We start from the raw sequence: 14,911 nt of genomic DNA on the forward strand, positions 1-14,911 counted from the left end.
TAATTGTTCTGATCCTGCCTCTAGAATATTGATTTAGGACATTTAATACCATCTCCAAATGCCAGGCTTAATTTGCATCAAGTTGGAAGCCGGGTTGCTAAGCGGTAGATGTTGATTTTAGGCAGGGGCTTGGGAAAGCCAGCAGCCCACCTTCCTGCTGGCCCATGGCCAGCCAAGAGCTGGCTTCACCTGGGACTCCGGAGAACAGGCCGGCTGAGGAGGCCGCGTCTTTGATGGATTTTCACCGTTTAATTAAAGTGCAGCTGGGGCCTGGGGCCGAGCTGTACCTTTCAGCAAGATATTTATCACGGGCTGCACAAGAAGTCTGTGTATCTGAGGCCATTTGGCCAGGGCAGAGCCTAACTTTGACCCGGTCTCTCCTCACCCAGAAGCCTGTGCTCCTGCCTTTTGGAGGCCCTGGGGCTCATTTTCAGAAGCTCCATTCTCCAGGCACTAAACCCTGCCTCCAGGTGTATCTCAAATCATAATTCAAACACCAGCCAATGGCCCCCAGGGCCCTGGAGGGCCTGATCCACAAAACATCCCAGGCCACTCAGCTGGTCTTCAGCAAACTCGTTTAGTGCTCTGAGCCCACCCTCAGCACTTCATTTACCAACCAGGGGGCTGCAGAAAGTCCGTTCATCAAAGTTTGGTTCAAAGTCTTTTTTTTTTTTTTACATTTTTCTTATTCCTTTCCTTATATGAATTTCTTTTTTTTTTTAATTTTATTTTTAAACTTACATAATTGTATTAGTTTTGCCGTCTCCTTTTTTATTATAATTATTATGGACAATTTCAAATAGACTCCTAAGTGAGAGACTAGTACCATAATCCTCCATGGACTCATCACCACCCTACAATTGGCAACTCATGGTCACTTCTCCACCAACACTGTATGATTTGAAGCAAATCCTAGACATTTGATCATGTTGTCCATAAACATTCAGGATGTATTTTGAAAATATTAGGAAAGAATTTTTTCTTTTTTAATACAGCCGTCCTACAAATTAACAATGATTCCTTAGTGTCATCACATCCCCAGTGTTTACACTTTCTCCACTGTCTCATAAACGACTTAGAGAGCTGCTTTGTTTGAAGCAAAATCCAAACAAGGTTCTGGGTGGGTTTTGAATGGGACCTGCAGTGTGTCTGGCCTTCTCATCTTCTCTTCCCTTCAGCCCCCACCTTGTACTGTGGGGTTTTGTGTAAGGGCCTTTTGAAGCCCAGAGACACTGCTTACTTATGTGGCCTTGGACACATAACCAGCTTCCTTGCCTGGAAAATGGGACCAATAATAATTCCCTATCTCCTGGGTAATTGTGACGATTAAATAAAGCAGAATATGTAAAATGCATAGAGCCATGTCTGGAACAGAGCAAACACTCAATATCTGTTCTCATGGTTATTGTTTTCTGAAGATAGCAACTTTGACAGAATTCCTAAGCACAGCAACCAGGCAGCCACATAGTTATAGGTGGGAAGAAAACAGAAAAAAACTGGTGCAGTCCACCACATTTTCTCAGGCTTTGAGCCACTGTTCATGGTGAGGAGGTAGAACGTGCTGCGGTAGAGTCAGTCTTTGGTCCCAAACTGCCAGGGTTCAAATCTCATGTCTTCCACTCGCTAGCAATGGCATAATGATGGATACACTTGCCAAAGCTCATTTCCTTTCCCTCCAGGCAGACAACTCAACTCTGTTTCGTGGCCTCTCTCACATGGAGGTATGGCCCCATAACTGAGTTCTGGCCAGTGGTAAGTGGACAGAAGTGATCTTGTAGGTGTCTGACCCATAAAAACCTCCCGCTGCAGTCCTGTTCTCTCACTAACTGGGTGATTGATGAGGATTCAAAGAACCTGGAGGAAGCAGAGCCACAAGGGGTAAGGGGTCTGGGATCACTGAATGACCGTGTAGAGGGCAATTCAATCAAGAATGCTGCCATTAGGTTCTGCTATAAACAAGAAATACGTTTTTATGATGTTAAGCTTCTAAGAAATGGGGGCTTATCTATTACTGCTGCTAGTGTTACCTTCGGAGAAGGCAATGACACCCCACTCCAGTACTCTTGCCTGGAAAATCCCATGGATCGAGGAGCCTGGTAGGCTACAGTCTATGGGGTCGCTAAGAGTTAGAGATGACTAAGCAACTTCACTTTCACTTTTCAATTTCATGCATTGGAGAACACTAGCCTTAACCATGAGCAAGTTGCCTGGCCTATCTGTCCCTTACTTTCCACATCTATAAACGGGCAAAGATGCTAATAATATCTGTTTCATAGCGTTGTTAGGAAGATCAAATAAGTTAATATACATAAAGCATCTACTGCGTTCTGGCCCATAACAGCACAAAGCTCTTATGTAATTGTTGTCATTGTTATGTTAATATTATTTGAAAAGTAATGGTGTAATACCAAGAATTTCCACATTTCACTTAAATGGACATGTTCTAAATCTTTGCTGGTTTTCTGGCATATTTTTTCTTTAACAATTTGGGGCTAAAATTGTATTCCAGCCAAACAATTTCTCATTTAATAATGCAAATCAATGGTGTAATAGGATGATGACAATTTGCTCCACAGGAAAGAGTTGAGGAATACAGTCATTCTGCAAGATGAAGATACACCCAGTACAAGACGCGGCATGTCCCCCAGGCTCCCGGCCAACATCTAAAAAAGGGAGGGGGAGACTTCGCCAGGCCTCCCCTTTCTGCGTGAGCAGGCAGAACTCCCATCCTGCTCAGGACAAAGGAGATGTGCACTGAACTCCATGGAATTTTAAAAACCTAAGCACCCAAGAAGACCTACAAATGGCCAAAAAGCACATGGAAAGAGGCTCAACATCATTAGCCGTTAGGGAGCTGCAAATAAAAACCACAATGAGACCCACTTCACTGGAAGGGCTACAGTCAAAAACACAGATAACAACCAGGGCTGGCGAGGATGAGGAGGCGTTAGATCCCTCATACACTGCGGGTGAAGAGGTAAAGCGGTGCAGCCTGGCAGTTCTTCAAAAGGTTAAGCACAGAGTCAGCATAAATGCCAGCAATGGCACTCCTAGGTTTATACCCAAGAGAAATGAAAACATGCCCACACAAAAACTTAATCTGAAAATTGACAGCTACATTATTCGTAATAGCCAAAAAACTACACACCATGCAAATGTCTATCAACTGATGAATGGATAAACAAAATGTAGTATATCTGTGTAATAGAAGATCATTTAGTCATAAAAAGGAATGAAGTGCTAATACAAGCTGCAACATGGATGCACTTTGAAAATAAGTGAAAAAAGTCAATCACAAAAGACCACATATCACAGAACTCCATTTATATGAAATGCCCTGAACAGGCAAATCTGGAGAGACGGAACATATTGATGGTTACCTGGGAGCAGGAAAATGGGGAGGAGACGGGGAGAGATTGCTAACAGGTACAGGTTATGTTTTGGGGGTGGTGAGAATGTTCTAAACTGAACTGAATGTTCTAAAATTGTTGGTATCAATAGTTGTATAAGTTTGATTACACTAAAAACTACTGAGTTATACCACTTAAATGAGTTAATTGTATGTCAATAAAGCTGCAATATTTTTTTGAAGTGCCTACTCTTTCACATAAACCAGACCACCTCTCCTCTGGACTCGAGCTGTCATCAGAAACCACAGCACTTTCTCACCTCATCAGAAGCCTTTGAGAATTATGTGCCCTGTGTTAAAATCCAGGTGCATCTCTGTGCACAATTTACAATGCCATAACCCGCACATGTTAATGAGTCCGAAGCTCAGGTGAGAGGTTACGGTAGCTTGGGCAGTTACCAGCACATCCAGGTAGGAGATGCAATTGTCATCCACGCTCCCATGGAAACTGATAATCCAACACAACTGTCCAACCCTAGTGATACAAGCAAGGTGTGTTTGAGGTTTTATTTGTCTTCGGGGTTTTTTCCATTTAAGAACATAAGCGAGACCATGAATCACACTTCCAAGAACCAGAAATACTGAAAGGGCTAGGTAGCTGGGAGCCCAAATTACTTAAATTGATGTCGTATCATTTGAAAAACTGACGTTCAAGCCTCACAAACTGAACGACAATTGCTATCTATCTAATTCATGGCCCTGGACTCCTGTTTCCCACCTGCTCCAACACCAATTTAAGCAATTCTGAACTTTGATCTCCGCGGCAGAATGTCTCAGATTTATTGAAGTGTCAGGTCCCAATTGTGCTAACACCCACCCCTGGCAGGGCCATTACAAGGTGTGAAACCTGGATGCCCCTCACCCCGGCCAAGTTCAGCACAGTAACAATCAGAAGGAACAAATCAACCTGCCTCTCCCGACCATAATGGGAGCCTTGTAATTTACCATAATGACAGGCGTGGAGGGAAAGCAGGCGAAGGGATCGTGCTGTTCTCCAGGCGCTTGGACACGCAGTGGAGGGGCTGCTGAGCCTCGCCACCCTCAGCCAAGGGGCAGCTGCTCCTCCTTGCAAGGGGCTACTTCGGGACTTGCCTGTATCCTGAGTTGTTTAAGATGGAATTGTGTTACCCTTCTTCTGCCTTGTGCAAACAGCATCAAAACTGTCAGTTCCGACTGCCCCCCTGTTTCTCCCAACTGTCATCATTAACTAGCTGTCATCTGCAGCTTTACCCACCAGGGCTGGGAGCCCAGGATAGCTCAGCCTTATGTTTAGTCAGAAACCTCCTCCCCTATCCCGAAAGGAAAGTTTATTTCCAAGCCTGGAGTCTAGGGGAGGTAAGTGAGGCAAAACCCAGGCGTCCTGTGAGCCTTGGCAGCCTCCCTCACCTACCTCTACTTTGGGGGAGGTGGTGAACCCTGAGTCCACACCAAGCATTCGACTGTCTCTGCTCTTCACCTCCTCAGTCAGGGTCCTGACTAGACTGCTTAAGTTCCTCATGGAGGAGGGCATGGCAACCCACTCCAGTATTCTTGCCTGGAGAATTCCATGGACAGAGGAACCTGGTGCGCTACAGTCCATGGGGTCACAAAGAGTCGGACACGACTGAGCGACCAACACACACAAGTTCCTCCAGCTTCCACTGCCAAGACCCTGAATCGCAGACCTAATCTGGACGAGCCTCCCTAGTTCAGAACTCAGACACCCAGTGGATGCTAAGAATCTCTGTATCCTGCCACCTCGGTGCCCACCACAACAGACCAGGAATGCCCTTGCCCCTGAAACTGGGTGACTGGGCTTGCAGACCCTCTTCCTGAATTCCTCTCTCACTTCCCCTCCCCACAGGAAGCATTTCCCTCCCAGCATGCCCCGTAGCCAAAGTCACATTGGCCAAGACAAAAACTGCTTTAGGAATAATGGTTTTGAATGAAAAGTCAATGTAACACTGTGATTGGCAGATTAACTATTCTACCAATAAATGTTTCCTGGAAAAACACAAGTGCAGGGCCTGCTCCACGAAGCCCCTTAGGGTCATCGGGAGCCCTGCAGCCTGAGTTTATGGCACTGAGGGAGCAGATAGAGGCTGGCAGCCTTGCCCATTTATCATCCAGCATCCTCGTCCCCAGGAGATCTGCTGCAGCATCCCCGGCTCCTTGGTGTCAGGTTGTATTTCACAGCATAAGGAGGGGAGTTGCCTCTGGATTTTAAAAGTGATAAGGGGATGAGTGAAAAGAATAGGATATGACTCAGTGATGAAATAAATGCCCGCAACACATCACTACTAAGGGAGGGTGCCTGCCTCCACAAGTGACTCCCAGAAATACCCGCTAGGGTGGTAGGTGTGATAATTACGTGCTCCAACTGGCTCCGATCCATTCTTAGGAGATGAAATGGGACACCTGAATACTGCCTTCTGTGCAGGTTGAGGAAACAACCCCAGAGGCAACAGCCCAGCCCATTCTGTCAAAATCCAATCTGAAGCTCAGAAGGCCCCCAAATCCCGTCCTGTCTCTTGTCAGCCTATGGGTTTCTTCCTTTGGTGTCTTGGAGCACTGTATCTCCTAAGGGGTCCTTCAACCCCGACTCTAATCTGTCTGCTGTAGCATTCAGCCCACTGTCTTGATTTCCTCCCATCTGTCTGTGGTCACCAAATTGGGCGGCAAGTCCAAGAATTCAGGGAGGTAGGAGGAAGTGGTCACCAAATTGGGCGGCAAGTCCAAGAATTCAGGAGGTAAGGGGAAGTGATCAAAGGAAGGAGGGACTTCTTAAACAAACCTCGACTGGGTCTCACACAAGCCTGGGGAGAACTCAGAGTGGGGCAGGAAGTGACAGCCCTGACTTCGAGGATGACTATTCCCAAGGCAGCCCCTCCTTGGGTCGTGTTAGAAGGACGAGCACTGGGGCTGAGGGCCAGGCCATAAAAGCATGAAGAATGGCCGTAAGAAAATGTTCTGAAACGAAGACCTGCCTCTAGTAGAGCTTACTTTGTACATGTTAGTGGCCAGGCTGGAAATCTGTGCTCTCCTGACCCATTACTCTCCCAGCCCACCCCACCGATGACCAGTCCTCCCAGGACCAGAATATTTCAGCCTAACAATGTTGGTTTCACTTTCAAGCAAACTACCAGGAAGACCACCAGATCCAAAAGCAGTCATGTCACCTGGTTACCAGTTATAAACTCTTGATGGTAAGCAAGTCAACTGTTACCCTTTGACCCTGTAATTGTACTTCTGGGGCTCCAGGCAAAAAAATTATTAGAATATTAAAAAAAAAATTTATGCATTATTTCTAGAAAAATAAAAAAGAGCACCAAACGAAATGATTAAATAAGCAATAGGACATTCACTATTATGAATGCAGTATTATGCACCAAAAAGCATGTTCAACAAAATCTAATAAGATGAAAAATATTTATAATAAATGAAAATAAAGATACAGAATTTTTATCTGTATAAAGATGGTATGGGCTTTCATGGGGTCACAAAAGAGTCAAACATGACCGAGTGACTAAACAGAAATGGCACAGTTACAATTATAAAAAAGAAAAAATTTATAAAGAAAAAAATAGAAAAAATAAACCAAAATCCTAATAATGATTACTTTTGAGAATTAGAACATTGCATGATTGTTTTCTCTATTTTCCCATAAATCCCATAAGCACAGGTTAATTTTATAATGGAGAATAAAAAAATAACTTTTATTTAAAAAGTCAGGAGCTAAGTAATTTGGTTTCATTTCCCTTTCCCCAAGAGAGTGTGCAGTAGTTAAGGATATTTCAGTTTAATATCTGTTTAATATCAGTTTAAACTGATTAAGCTCACTGGTTCTTCCATCCATGGCCTAGCCATTTCCCTAAGGCTGGTTTGAAGGAAAGCCAACGACACTAGTCACAAGTGGGTTTCTCTAAGGCTGTGGCAGGGGGGTATGTTCAGAGAAAACAGAATTATCACTTAGAAATGCTAATAGAGCCAGATTTCAAACGCAGGCGAGAGTGATCGCACACCACGCAGACAGCTGTCCCAAGCCCGAATGAGGTGGCAGTGACAGTGATCAGGAGTGAGGCTGGGCTCAGGGAGGGTCCTTCTCCTGGTGGGCTGGAGTCGGGGGAGTTGTCGTGCTGAAGCTCCCTTGCAGTGATAGAGGTAGGCCCCTGGCTGATTTTCAGATTTCCTGAGTTCTCACTTAGTGCGTAAATGAAGCTAGAAGGGATAAACAGGGTGAGGGGATGGGGCTGACTCGGGGGAATGAAAGGGATTCCGAATCTCTCTTGCAAGAGCTTCCATCTGAACATTGCTCTCATCTTCCCCAAACTTTGCAAATAGCTATTTCTCCTCTGGTCTTTCTTCCTTTAAGCACTTTAACATGAACATGTGAAATGTCATTTCCACAAAGCAAGCTTTTCTGTATGAAAACAAAGAACACTGGCCTGTCACCACCCTTGACCAGTGGGCCTCCTCTCAGGCTCCCTGCTGCCGCTGCCACTGACCAATCCATGCCCACTGGTTCTAGGACCCACTCCTCCAGTCTCAGGGGCCTTTGTGTGTTTGTGAAATAACAGAGCTAAGTGACGTCTTCCCACAAAAGGGTAAAGAGATTCCTGAGGGGAGAGAGGAGGCTGTTTTCTAAGCTCCCTCCCCCTGCCCCCTGCCCACCCCTCACACAGGGCAAGAAGTGAAGGCCTGGGTGGAATCAGAGCACCAGAAGAGTCATCAAAGCTTAGAGCAGAGTTCCAAGTAACCTGGGCATCTTACTCTCACTGACAGTTCAGGTAGTTAGTACTGTTTTACAGAGCACCTGTTAAGTGCCAACGCTGTGCCGGGTACACAGGGTATGATATGAGCAGCATAAACAATGCCTGCCATCTGGAGTCTGCAGAGAAGATGGAAAAGGAGGAATGAGGCCACCTTGTCCCGGGGGCCCTGGTCCTCAGGGAAAAGCCCTCATCCGGGCTTCCCACTGACTGCAAAGCTACAGAACATACTGAACATGTAACAGAAGGTTTACATTTTTAAAGGATTTTACTTTTATTTTGTAACGTATTTTTGAAGTCTTTTATTATTAAAATTGTCATAACTTTCCCCAACTGTGTTCTTTTTTCCATGATAGCGAGTGGAGATTTTAGACACTTACAAATGTTTACAGGATTTCATCTCTCCTCCTGTACTAATGGCTAAAACATAATTATGAACTGCGCTTGTTGACCAAATGGAGATATTCCCTGAGACAAGGAGACAGATTCCTAATATGGAGGTGTCCTTGGGCTGCAGCCCAGTTATCCTGGTTTCCATCTCCTCCTCCCGACACAGAGGTGCCTTCATTAGTGGAGGAAAGAAAGAGGTCTTTGTGATGATGTCACTCCCAGACCACCCGACATAGACAATAAAACTGAATTTGAGAGAAGCCTGGTGAAATGAGAGCTCAGAAGTCATCGAATACCAGACCTGCAAGGGGCCCAAAAGGTTACTTAGCCTAATCACTTACGTTAGAAATGAGCAAAGGGGAAGAGACTTGTTTAAGATTACACAGCCAGTTAGTGGTGGGCTGTTTTCACCAAGAAAAACAGGGGGAAATTCATTCCATAGAAATTGCAATATCACTGTGTGTGAAATGCTATAGCAGGCAGGACAGGCCCAGAGCACTGTCATCATAGTGTGACATGCACAGCCACAAGGCGGGCAATGCAGCATGCCGCCGTACACAGGCAAGGTAGTATGGAATCACAGAGAAGGAAGTATCTCACTCTTCCTATCGGATCTATAGCAGGCCTCAAGCAGGATGGGATATCTGAGTTGGGTCTCCATGATTGAATAGGAGTTTGCTGCATAGAGAAGGGAAGAAGGTCATTCCAGAAACATGGAACAGCATGTATAAAGGTGCAAACACGTCGAAGAACAGGACGTGTCTGGGGGATGAAGAGCAGTTTCATATGGCTAAAACGAGCCTTTCTGAAAAGGAAATGAAGAAGACTAAGACAAAGAGGGTAGACCGCAGAGCGCTGTGAAGGACTGAATGCCATGCTAGGGACTTTGTTGGGGAGATTTCATCTCTGTGCTTAAAAATAAAACAACATATCAGCAAAAGGATGATGCGTGGCTGGAACAAAAGAGGACCAGAGACAGGGAGACTAGTGGGCTGGCTACGGCAATACTTTAGGTGGAGACTAAAGATGCTCAAGTTTAACAAAATGTGCAATCCCGAAGAAGACAATGCGGTCTGAATCAAAACAGAAATATTTAGCTGGCAGAATCAGCAGGACTTCACGAGAGATGATTGGGTGGGGATGAAACAGAGCGGAGGCAGGCAAACTACGGCCATGGCCATATCCAGTCTCCATCCGATTCTGCACAGCCCCAGTACGACGAACGATTCTCACGTTTTATAAGTGACTGAAAAAGGACAAAAGAAGAATATTTTTGACATAAGAAAATTATGTGAAATTCAATTTATGAAATTATGAATTAATTATGAAAAATATGAATATTATGAAATTAAGTGAAACTTCAATGTCCATAACTATGTTTTTATTGAAACATACCGCACTTGTTCATTTACCTATCATCTGTGGCCTCAAAGGCAGAGCTGAATAGAGGCCAGAGGGCCAGCAACATCTAAAATATTTACCATCTGCCTCTTAAAAAAAAAGATGCTGACCTCTGAAACAGGATGACTGCAACATTTCCACCTCAGCTGGTAGAATGCTTAAAGACAAGCACCAGATCTGGGCCAGTGGGACACACAATAATTCCATCACGGGCATGCGGAGTCTGAGCATCCCTGACACACCCAGGAGACAGGGGAAAGATGAATCTGGATACGGATGAAAGATCTGCATTGGAGATGTGGATTGGGAACCATCAATTGGCAGGTAGTTGCCAAAACCATGGGATTGGGTAAGAGAATCCATGGAGGGGAAAATAGAAAGAAAGGGCAAAGCAGGTCCCCGGGAAATACTGCTGAGAGGGAAACAAATACTGAAAGCCTGAAAAGGAGTCCAAAAAATAAAATAAAGGCACAGGGAACAATTCATTGTGGATAAGATCTAGGGAGAATTTTAAGGGAAAGAAAAAGTTGAATAATACGAATGCCACCAAGAGCCCAAGTAGAATGAGGACTGACAAGGAGGCAGTGGATTCTGGAGACATTAGTCAGTGAAGTGTTCAATTCAGTCGCTCAGTCGTGTCCAACTGTTTGCGACCCCGTGGACAGCAGCACAGCAGGCTTCCCTGTCCATCACCAACTCCTGGAGCTTGCTCAAACTCATGTCCATCAAGTCGGTGATGCCATCCAACCATCTCATCCTCTGTCATCCCCTCTCCTCCCACCCTCAATCTTTCCCAGCATCAGGGTCTTTTCCAATGAGTCAGTTCTTTGCATCAGGCGGCCAAAGTACTGGAGTTTCAGCTTCAGCATCAGTCCTTCCAATGAATGTTCAGGACTGATTTCCTTTAGGATGGACTGGTTTGATCTCCTTGCAGTCCAAGGCAAGAGTCTTCTCCAACACCACAGTTCAAAAGCATCAATTCAGTGAAGTGTAAACCATGGAAATAAATTCTCCAATCAACTTCTAGGAGTCCATACCTTCCCAGTTTCCCTCCTATCATCCTGGCCACTCCTTTCCAGCCTCTCTCGCTGGTTCCTCTGCATTCCCCACCTTCTACATGTTGGAGAGTCCTTAGACCTCTTGTATGTCCTGTGCTCCTTTGATGATCCCATTCAGTTTCCGGGCTTTAAATACACCTACACAGAGTGTCTCCAGCCCAGATCCCTCTCCTGACTAGATTCCTAAAACCAGTTGTGAACTCAATATGGCCTCTGGGAAATCCAAGAGGCACCTCGAATTAAATGGATCCAACACAGAGCCCTGCCCTTTCTTTCCAAACCAGCTCTTCCTGTAGAACTCTCCAACTCAGCTAAGTCAGTTCCACCTTTCCAGTTGTTCAAACTCAAACCCTGGAGTCATCTTGATTCTACTCTCTCATCTTCCCTTCCAGTGTTTCAATAAATCCTATCCACTATATCTTCAAACTATATCCAGAACTGAATGATCACCCCTCCACTGCTACCACTCAGCACCAGACCACCACGGCTTAGCTGGATCATTGCAGTGGCCTCACAGACCATCTCCCTGCTGCAACCCTGCCCCCTTAGCTACTTATCACCATCAGAGCCATCTTGTTAAAACAGAAGCATGATCATGCTATTCCTCAGCACAAAAATCTCTAAGACCTTCCCATGTCACTGAGTAAAGGCCTCCAGGACCCTACACAGCCTGTCCCCACCCTCACTCTAAGTACCCCTGAGACCTCACCACCTTCCACAGTTGTCCTCAATACACCAGGCCCACTGCCATCTCAGGGTCTCGGCATCGGCCATTCCCTCACCTGCAGTGCTCTTCTCCAAGATACACATACGGCTCTCCCTCACTTCCTCAGGACTTTACCCGAGTAAACCCTTCTTGGTGAGGCTTTCTCTAGCCACCCTACTTAAAACTGCCAACCATCCCCCCTGCCTCACCCCACAACACTCCATCTCCCCTTTCCCTGCTTTATTTTGCTCTGCGGCACTAATCACCATTATAACATAACACACAAATTTTACCCACTCACTGTCTTGTTTGTTATCTGTCTTCCCTATTAGAAGGCAAGCTTGTGAGGGCAGGGATTTTTGTGTGTTCTTTCCCTGCCATACCCCAGTATCTAGTGCAATGCCTGGCACGTGGTAGGCAACTCAATATATAGTTGGTGAAAGAATGGGTATAGGGCACTGGGAAGTGACTAGGAGCTAAGAAAGGGGAAGCCAGTACAGATGGCTCTTCCAAGGCCTCTGCTGAGCAGCTGTGAGAGGAAACCAGCATCGGGAGAGTGTCTACACATGGCAAAGACTCGAGCACACTTGCAGGTGTTAGGGGGATGAAGCAGCATGAAAAAGACTGGGGGTATGAGAGAAAGGGGATGGCTACACTGAGTCTGGGAAGAATGGAAATGAAGGGCCTCCTGAGCAAGGGAAGAAGGGATCTCTTTGGAAGGGACTAAGACAAGACGGAACAGGAAAGGACAGGTTTAGATATAGATGGGACTGGGGGGTAGGGGGTGTGAAGAAAATTCCAAAAGTTCTGGCACTTAATTTTTTTCCTCAAGGGGCATTAGCTATTATTTATCATTATTTTCATAAGAGTGGTGTCAGAGGAGAAATTTGCAAGCACAGTACCTGTTTGTCTTACCAGAAAGGTGCAAGTTACATGGGAGCATGCAATGCAGAGAGCATCTTGTAATACTCTGGGAAAACGGCAAAGCAATGCTAACATATCTCCTTAACAAAAATTGTGGACGAAGGGTGTGTGTCTAGATCTGGCACTGAATTTTCTATCTCAAAGTCTGGGGAAGAGACTGAGTGACAAGGGTTTAAACAGGTCTGTTGGAAAATGAGGATGCAAGCTGATTAGGAGAGAAGGGTTGCTCAGCAATACTGAGACTTCCTCTCATGCTAGAAACCAAACATCTACTTCCCCAGTTATACTGGACAGCCTATGGGAACCAAAAGGGTACAGTTTGGGCATCAGACAAAATATAAAAACTCTAAGGATAATTAATAAGTGGATAAAATAAAGGAATAACCATTGCTGCAGGACTAATTTAGGGCACCTTCAGCTGGCAGATACCACTCAGGATGGTGTTCTTGGAAAGAGCAAGCCTTGAAGACAGATCTGGAGGAAGGAAGGTGAAAAGTGACCCTTTAGCAAGGAGACTCTGAAAGGCGAAACCTAAGAACCTACACAGAAGGTTCTTTACCACATTAGTTTTAAAATCGCAACTAATTTGTTCCTGTGTTTCCTGTAGGGACTCTGACTGAAACTGAAAAGACAGGAAACCAGAGGGCCATGAAGTTCATCCGCAAGAATCAGCTACAGGAAAAGAGGATGTTTGGAAGGGTCAAGGGACTCCACAAAGCAGGTCCACTTGGAGAAAGTGAAGAGCCACCATCCCACTCCCCTGGCTGCATGAATAGAACAGTAACAGATACAGAGAAACCAACTTTGGGCTCAATACAAAGTAAACTTTTCTAAAGAGTTGGCCAAGTGGGGTGAGCACTTCTGATAGGTCATGAGCTTCAGTAACTCTGAGTTGCCCAGTCTCAAGCTGGAGAGCCCATATTGAGAACACCATAGGAAAGTTACAGGGATAGCCTAGAAAAACACTCCCCAAGCCACATGTATTGCACAATATATGTGGCTCACCAGTAAAGAATCAGCCTGGCAAGGCAGAAGACACAGGTTTGATCCCTGGGTCAGGAAGATCCCCTGGATTAGGAAATGGGAACCCACTCCAGTATTCTTGCTTGGGAAATCCCATGGACAGAGGAGCCGGGCAGGTTATAGTTCATGGGGTCACGAAGTCAGACACAACTTAGCAACCATACAACAACAAAAGCACACTATTCCACAGTGGTTTACCAAAGTAACCACACTCGGGGGAAACATTTTTAGGGATGTATTTTGCTGCTTCTCAATTCAATATAGATAATCAGAAGTCTAGTTCTCTGTGTCATGTTTGATAATTCTCAACACTGAGTTTTCATGGTTTAAGTTAAGTCAGGAACATGAAGCTTATTTTACATATCACCATCACTAACTTAAAAAGGTTTATTCCCAAACCACTAAGGAGTCTGAAAAAAAAATTTTTTTTTAACTAAGCAACTTCTACCTTCACACCAATCACTAGGCCTTTTCCCAAACCGTCACTTCATTGCTCAAAACAACAATCAGGGTGCTACATATAACAACTATTGGAGAGGATGTGAAGAAAAGGGAACTCTCATACACTGCCGGTGGCAATGTAAACTGGTGCAGCCACTTTAGAAAACAGCGTGGCGGTGGTGAAGATGCTAAGTCAGGACTGACTCTTTTGACGCTATGGACTGTAGCCCAGCAGGGCTTCTTTGTCCATGGGATTTCCCAGGCAAGAATAATGGAGTGGGTTGCCATTTCCTTCTCCAGGGGATCTTCCCTACACTGCATCTCCTGCATTGGAATGTGGATTCTTTACCACTGAACCACCTGGAAAGCCCCAGAGAGGGAAGGAGGAAGGACAAATAAGAGGTATGAGATTAACATATACAAACAATTACATATAGACAAGCAACAAAGATATATTGTATAGCACAGGGAAATATACCTACTATCTTGAAGTAACCTATAACGGAATATAATCTGCAGAAATACTTAATCATTATCCTGTACACCTTAAATTAACACAGTATTGTAAATCAACTATACTTCAATTAAGAAAAAAAAAAAAAACAGGATGTAAAATCTGCCACGGGACAAAATATTTTACATGTAAACTGTCCTGGAAAAAAAGTAAGTTCTCCTCAATTCACCCTGATGGGAAAAAGGAAATGGTTTTTGCAAGAGGCCTTAACTAGAGTTCACAGAAGGGTCAGAGCCCAGGATGCTACAGTGTGCGTGTGTCTAATCGAGGTTTTCTCCTAGGGTGCGAGTTTATCAT

At 45.0% G+C, this 14,911-nt stretch overlaps 1 protein-coding gene across 1 annotated transcript in view; it reads right to left on the minus strand.

The window, feature by feature from the left end:
• The window catches only part of PARVA (parvin alpha), a 179,561-nt gene that overhangs the window by 163,594 nt on the left and 1,056 nt on the right, over nucleotides 1-14,911 (minus strand). The gene's annotated exons all lie outside the window — the stretch shown is intronic.

This window comes from Bos indicus, chromosome 15, assembly GCF_029378745.1.
Source record: "Bos indicus isolate NIAB-ARS_2022 breed Sahiwal x Tharparkar chromosome 15, NIAB-ARS_B.indTharparkar_mat_pri_1.0, whole genome shotgun sequence".
NCBI lineage: Eukaryota > Metazoa > Chordata > Mammalia > Artiodactyla > Bovidae > Bos > Bos indicus.